General features: G+C 42.2%; 1 protein-coding gene across 1 annotated transcript in view; it reads left to right on the top strand.

Moving 5' to 3' along the window:
* Window positions 1-500: 500 nt before the first annotated feature.
* Window positions 501-8,075, top strand: part of LOC140122451 (calcium-binding protein 39) — a 28,593-nt gene continuing 21,018 nt past the window's right edge. Inside the window, exons 1-2 of the mRNA XM_072143327.1 lie at window positions 501-883; window positions 6,618-6,696. The gene's annotated coding sequence lies outside the window, so the exon portion shown is untranslated. The remainder of the gene's footprint in view (window positions 884-6,617; window positions 6,697-8,075) is intronic.

Genomic DNA, 8,075 nt, shown 5'->3' with positions numbered 1-8,075 from the left:
AATGTTTATCAGAAAAAAACCCCACGGCAGATTAGCGTTCTTTTTTAAATATACAGCATAGAAAGGGTTACTAACAGTTCACCAGTAGGGAATATGAAACCCAAAATTGTGCTTTAAAAACTAATTTTTTGTCCCGAAAAAACAAGACCCCAAACAACTATAATGACAAAGGAATAAAAAAAAAGTTATAGTATGTAGAAGACATTGACGGGAAAAAACCCTAAAAAATGGTCTGGGTATTAACATAGAACAAGGGTGCGGAGATAAGGGGTTAAGGAGTTGTAAATAATTATTATTTTATTTTTATTTATAACAAATAACTGGAGAAAGTAACTGGGAAAGCTGGGAGTGTGGGCTGCCGGGCACTTGTCCCCTGTCCTCCCCATGTGCCGCACTACACGTCCTCTTATGTGTCACATTGTACAGGAAACCACCCTCCGCTGTAATTCCCCATGCCGCCACTCGGAGGAGCCCCTAAGCTAGCGGAACACTCCAGCGACCGCTCTAGCACTCTAGTTACCATAGAGTTCCATCTCCGCTCCCTCTCCAGTTCCCTTGGACGTCGCCGTGTGAGTGACGTCACCTCGCGCGCCGGAAGTGATTCCTCTGGGACCGAGAGCACCATAGAGACGGGAGGAGCCGCCCGGAGTGACCCGTGAGAAAGAAGAAGCGAGAACTCCCCCTTCCCCCGGAGTGACCCTTTACCAGAGACACCCGGGAGTGACAGGGAAGGAGCGGCACTGCGGCCGTGTGACAGGATTCTAGACACCCCGGAAGTGACTGGAGAGGACAAAAGCCCTGGGAAGGAGCGGAGAAGAAAGAGCCCCGGGGAGAGGCCCACACTGACGGCAGGGAGCCCGACAGAGGGAGTGTCCCTGTGTGTGTAAGTATCGGCTGTGCGTGTAGTATGTGACCCCTGTGTGTGTTATTGTCTAGTGCCCCTCCCTGTGCTGTATGATGGGGGGCACTAGGGTCACCCCACCTCTCCTCCTGCATGGCCCCAGGGTACCTGAGCCTTCTCCTGTGTGCCCCTTTACACCTTCAGCTAAGTGTCTGGTTGTACGACCTCCAGTGGATGTGATCGTTGCACAATTCACTCTCTAAATGTAAGTGGTCATTTCTTTAACCATTATCTGTGCATTGCCCAATGAATGAAGGCGCTGCTTCTATATAATCTGTAAATTACAGCTGATTATTATGCTGGTACTTGCAGTTAGAAACAATTGGAACGCCACATAGCGCAGAGCATTGCTTTATAGAAGTTTACAAAAATGTGGGCCAAAGTCCTCATAATCCCGCACTGCACGGGTTTGTAATAGAGATGCTTTAATCTGCCAGATTGTCACCCACATACACAAAGAGTGAATGTAATATGAAGGGTTATGCTTGTACTTGATAACAGATACCTGTGGTCATCATTACATATGTGGAGGGAAAGTCATGAAAGGATTTTCTTAAGTTTCCTTCCTCTCATAGATCAGTGACCTGCTGCTTTTTAGATATTGTGTGACTACAAGTCTCAGAGCTATAGGAAAGCAGCGCAGTGTGGGAGTGATGGGGTGTTTGGCTTCATAACTGTGATCCCACAGGTTGCTTATGAGTAGTACTGTCATTGAAGATGCTCTCTCATTCCATCCTTCTATACTAGATTAGTGACCTGAAATCTGCTGCTTTTTAAATATTGTGTAACTACAAGAAAAGCGGCGTACAGTGTACCGATGATGGTTTTGTAGCTTCCTAACAACTGTGAAGCCTCAACTCAAATACTTCTACTTGTATTACTACTGCCATTAAAAAGTATTATGGTCTGAGTCTACAGTTGTCATTGGAGATAGTGTATTGCATAGTAGAGAGGAGCGGACCCCATGGCTTGGTTCGGCCGCTTAACCTGGACATATTGCCGCATTGGTGTACAAACAGCCAATAGGTAAAATTCACATCCCTAGCAACTGGCTATTCGACAAATTGACAACACTAGCTATGGCTAGTTGCACTGGGCATCAATTTACTGCACTGGCAATATGTCCGGGGCAGATGGCCGAACCTGGCCACCAGGCCACTCCTCTCTACTCATTAGTTGTGTGTTTGGGTGTATAATTATATATTTTCTGTCACTGTGTTATAAATCCATTTCCGTATTTAATGCATGAAAATTCACAATAAAAGCTAAAGCTTTTTCTTAAATCTTAGTGGTCTAATGTAATATCTCCCCATGACCACTACTTAACTAGTGTTCTAGAAGCAGTATCTTTATTACACCTCCAATATTGAGAAAGCGTTTTGTTATACAATGTATTTCTTTAATAACTTTATGATGCAAGCCTTAGTATATCTGCTTCTCCTTGTTATGCAATGCAGGGCTCTTCCTATTTTATTACTCCTTATTAGGCTATTATACCTTCTGTTATTCCGCATTTGTGTATAATTGGTGTCGTTATATAAGTAATATAGCAGCAGTTTATTATTTGTTTGTTGCTTGTAGAATAATGCATTTTCCTTTTTGTAAACAATATCTGTGGTCTAGGGGAGCAGCTAGATCGTACAAAGTATAGTTCTTTTTGTCTTCTCTATAGGAAAATTGTTGTTTATATGCAGAGGCAGAAAACTGATCCTTATGACACGACTGCATGTATGCGTGCAAAAGAGAGTTCTTTAAAGACCACCAGCAATCATACCAGTGACTAGGCAATATATTATATTTGTGTCAACTTTCCTTAAAGGGGTTGGCCATTCTCAACAAGTTGTCCCCTTCCATTAGGATAGGCGATAGTTTGTTGATCGGTGACTTCCATGGCTAACAAGAATAAGTGGTCTGTTATACCCAAAATGAAAAGAACGGCCAGTTAGACATGGGCTTTCCATGACACTGATAAAAGTTGCTGAGTATTCATCTTACCTATCTCCGTTAGTGCCATAGAGATGCTTAGAGCAGCAGGCTCATGTCTGACTAGCTGCTCTGTTTATTTGGAGGTACAATTGACCCTTGTTCTAGTGATCTGGGTGGGGGTGGTTCCCAACCGATCAGCAAGTTGGCACACAAATATATTACCTGTTCACTGGTATGATTGATGGCGGTCTGACTGATCCCTCCTTATATAAAAAAACACATGTCCCATCTCCTTTTGGTGTGATCAGCATTCCATTCACTGACAGAAATATGAGAGAATTTGTTTTCTTAGAAGTAAACTGTGGTTGATACACTTGTGGAACACCACTCATTGGCACAGGGCACTTTGAGACCTTCTTCTCATAATCCGTGGGTGTCCCATGAGACACGTATACACCAGGCGTTTAATATTGTTTGTGGTCCAATTCCTTTTGTGTTCTCAAAACATTGTCCATCGCACTGTTGGCATTTCCCTCTTCACTTGTATGACACATCACATTCTGTGAGTTATCACGGTCTCCTGAACAGGTGACATATACTGAGTGATATTGTCAGAATGCAGTCATTGTCATGTCCCTCTGCCTTCACAGCTCCCAGGCGGCCTTCAATTTTCTTTTTGTGTTACCTTGTACTGTCTGGATATGTGGTGAGAAAATTTGCATTATGTTTGAAAATCTTAAATTGGTAAAATTGTGCTTGGAAATGTACATTATATGCAAATTTTTAATCTGCAGCATGTTGATGAATTGTAACTTTAGTCTTTGACAACCCTATTAATGACTTCTCATATATCTATGTAGATTTTAACAGGTAGATGCTGCCAACTAGATCAGGGCAGGATTTTATGATAGATCGAAGGGGAATCTCTGCAGTTTTGACTATACAAAGTTGCAGACAGTGTTGGGTATCAGTCCTGGAAATATGTTTTATTATGCTAGAAAGTAGCAGCAGGACAGTAGGATAAAATTGACTAATATACCAGCATTATAGCTGGACATAGTTCTTAGGGGGAGTGTCCTCACACAGCTCTTTCTCAACTTAATGGATTGAACTACTGTACATTGCCTTTCTTATGCTGTAGTAGTCAAACATAAGCCTGTTGCAGCTTTTACTCAGAGCAGAGGGGAAGGGCTTACTCTAAAAAGCTAAGAGCACAGCAGTGAGAGGTCCCCAGTGCGCCAAGCGCAGCTACAGTCCTGCTTCTACTTAAACCATACATAAATGTATGATACACCGATCTCTAAGACTGCCTGCAGCTTTGTATCATCACACCTGCTGCTAGACTCCCTTTAAAATCTCTCCCAAGGCTTCACATTACTAATGTTCATATCCATTAGTACATCATCATAACCATTCTCCCCTCTCTACACTGACCTCCTGATGAGATGGTGACATATTGGTCACCTGGTTCCTTAAGATTCTCCTGACCTAGTGTAAGCTTATGACCACACTGACTTGTATACAATTGTAAAGCAATATCCTGTGATGTCTGTATAATATGGGATGAGTAGTAGCTGAGCTCATACTAATGCATTGCTACTAGGGATGGAGGTTAAGGGAGTCCTGTCATAAGAGGAGCCTGGTGAGCTTGAGTATCCATTCCTCGTAATAAAGTCATCAGTCAACATATTATTGGGGAGGACAAATTTGTCATCTCTTATGCTGCTGTTTGTACACTTTGTGTAGAAGCCTTGTATTCATTTGTTTTCTTGGTATGTAGAGCTGGTCAGTTTTTTGTTTTGCTGTCAGCTTACATTAATGGGGTGTACAGTTGGGACCCCCACCGATCACAAGAACGGGGTGTTCCAACACTGCAGCTCCCATTCCATTGAATGAAGCAGCAGGTCATGTGTCCTGCCACTTTATTCTGTCCTATGGGAGATGTCCAAAATTGCCAAGTACAGTTCTTGGATGGTGAATGGGACTGCCAGACCTAGTAAAACACTGCACAATGTTTTCTGGTGCTCCCATTCTAGTGAATGGAGCAGGAGGACCCATGCTTGACTGCTTCATTCAGATGCAATGGGAGCCCAGTTCTCGTGAATGGTGGGGGTTTCAGCAGGTGGACTACCACTGATCAGGTTAACCAATAACCTTTGAAGCTGTTGCTTAGTGTGTAAATCTTGATAAGTAAGTGTAATGCATATTATTGCAAAACAATGGCCCAACGTTTAACCAGACAAAGACAGATAATGGACATTAGAACTTGAGCCTATGGAATGCTTATAGAGTAAATATTCTCTCTGATGACTTTACAGGATAAGAGGTTATGTGTCTGCACATGAGGAATAACGCACCACCACAGTCCTCATCCTTGCAGCATCTCCAACATTGATAAGAAGAAAAAACGTGGCACTCACTATTACAATTTCTCACCTTTTATTCCATTTCTTCATAAAGTGTCAGGATCCGGTTATATGGATGGGTAAAACCTACCCCGGGGTGCCCATACTGCTTTGGTGCGTGTGACATACGGTACCCTAATTTTTGGGGCAGACCTGTTTTTGTTATTCTTACAGGAGCAACCCGGCAATCATTTCACCCTATTGCTAGGTGTCTGACCTCTGGGAACCCCACCCTTCGGGAGAATAAAATGGATATGCCTGACCTGTACCTTAAATGAAATCTACCATTTGATTTAATGCAATTATGAAGCAAACATACTTTGAGAATACTGTAGCTACACTGATGCTGGATCATATCTTGGTTAATCCCTGAGCTGAATGGTTTTGCTGATAAAACAGATATAACATTATGATAATGAAGCTCTGTCGTTTCTATGGCTCCTTCATGGCTTCTCCTAGCACCTGAGTTATTCACTGTAGGAGAGGATGTTGTAATCCCTGGGTTGTGCCTGAAGGCAGAATAATCAATTGCTGCACCATCCCTCAGCTGGTGTGTATGAGTGATCCAGCTCAGGTTGATTAGTCATGACTTGACTAATCTCCATTTGTAATTACCAGCGCCCGTGTGTAATGTGTTTATGTAGGCAGCAAGCCTGACCCAGCTTTTCCAAGGTCCTGAATGTTATAATAGTTTTTTCAGCAAAACCACTCAGCTCAGGAATTAACCAATTTATGATCCTACATCAGTGTAGCTACAGTATTCTCAAGGTATGTTTGCTTCATAATGCATCAAATCAAATGGAAGGTTTCCTTTAAAGGGAACCTGTCACCATGTTTTTCACAAATACAGGTATTGGCAAGTTCCTATAGAGCCCTAGTAACTATCTTTTAGCTAAAAATGGTTCTACGCAGATTCCCATAAAATCAGAGTTATAATCTTGCCTGGTATCTATGCATCTATGGAGCGAGTCGAGGGGCATGGCCTAATGTCATGTGACCAGGGTGACATCATCACAGATCCTTAAGCTACTTAACATTAGCAAAGTGTATCCTATGTACATATCTCACCACATAAAACAATCACAGCCGCCTCCATGGACTTCTACTCCTCTCCATGCAGGCTGCTGTGATTACATGTGATACAGTATGCTGTGATTTCATGAGATATATGCTTGGTGTACAGTTTTCTAATGCTAAAAAGGACCTGCGATGATATCACGCTGATCACATGACATTACTGCTGCATACAGAGATAGGATAGAGAGGAGCTGCTGGATTCAGCCCGAGGAGGCCCCGTGTATCATGCTTGATTTTGCACATATGGTTGCAAAAAGCAATTGAAAAATTAAAAATGATTTTTGTTTATTTGTTTTGTTTTATTGCAGGTTGGCTGCTATTATCCATTAGAGTTTTGCAGGGCTGGCTGCTGACCCAACTATTGGGATATAAAAAGTATAACTACAGGTAACCAAAAATACATTCTCATTGCTGTGTCCTTTTTCATGTATAGTAAGGAAGGAAATCTTCCACTGGTTTATACATGTATTTACCCTTAAATGGGTTTTCTCATGAAAGAAAGCTCTCACATTTCAATCCCCTAGTAATGTTTACACAATAAAGATCATTTTTAACCCCTTACTTACTATTATTTTACTAAGTTTTATTGCTGTTTTAGTTCCTATCACTCAGTGAGGGTCAGTGTAAGAATCCAGAGTAAGGGCAGGGGCTCTCTAGTTCTGTGAGATGCTGTGCGATGACAATGTGCTTCGATTGTCGGGATACAGGCTTATCTACACTTTCATTTATCTTCTGAACATTCACTAGTATCTGATACATAGAAAAAGACAGATGAGACAGATGAGAGATGAAAGGTGATGAGATCCATGAGAATGAATATAACACACAATGACACAATCTGCACTGCTACACCTGAGCAATAACACACAGTCAGCTCTGCTGTAACTACTTCCCCTGCTATTAAGATGTTATCTTATCTGTAGTTTTGTATAGTAAGTCTTCTCATCCAGCTGCTTGCAGGCAGGAAGTGTCTGTGAGTGTCAGTGTGTGAGTTGGTCTTGTAATGCAGGGGGGAGGGGCAGGAGGCAGAGAACACTGCAGCGTGCAGACAGAAGAAGCTCTTCAAATTATATACACCAGGACTGATAGAGACAGGTTGGACTCATATCTGTGAAATGCTGCATTTTTGTTAATAACACTGAATTGCAGAATGTGTTATTTTGATTTTCTGAGTATATTTAAGAATCTTGTCTTCAAGGGAATACGGGTAAATAGAGCTATAAGTAATTATGGAGCTCTGCTTCTGTAGGTTGCTCAAAAATGAACTTTACTCTTTGTGTAAATGAAGTGGAAGGGCTCTGGCTTTCTCCCCCTCCCTCTGCTTGCTGTAATTTAACAGAACACAGCGATTGCTGTCGAACGTACAACAGATGGTTAACACATATCCCAATGTTCATAAAGTAATGAGTTGTTCCTATCCTGCCCCACCGAAAGCAAATCATTGTCTTCTGTCGATGTTCAAGGTGTTTACCCAAGTAATGTCACTGTCCTTATATAGACAGTGATATCACTGGGGACCTCCCTGCATGTATGCAATACAGGATGGAAAGATATAGCTTCCTGCGTCTCTCCATCCTCCATTTTTTGCAGGATCTGAAGGTATACTGTGATGACAGAGGCAAAAAGGATGCCCCCACCTGCCAGTGTATGTCTATGAATATGCTCAGCATACACACAAGACAAGATGGGAATATGCCATAGATCTGCATCCCGTCAGTCCTGATCAGTCCTTGAATTGTCCAAGATGACGACCTTCAATGGCCACT

This window comes from Engystomops pustulosus, chromosome 3 (assembly GCF_040894005.1).
Source record: "Engystomops pustulosus chromosome 3, aEngPut4.maternal, whole genome shotgun sequence".
Classification (NCBI taxonomy): domain Eukaryota; kingdom Metazoa; phylum Chordata; class Amphibia; order Anura; family Leptodactylidae; genus Engystomops; species Engystomops pustulosus.
This window is presented reverse-complemented; position numbering and strand designations above follow the sequence as displayed.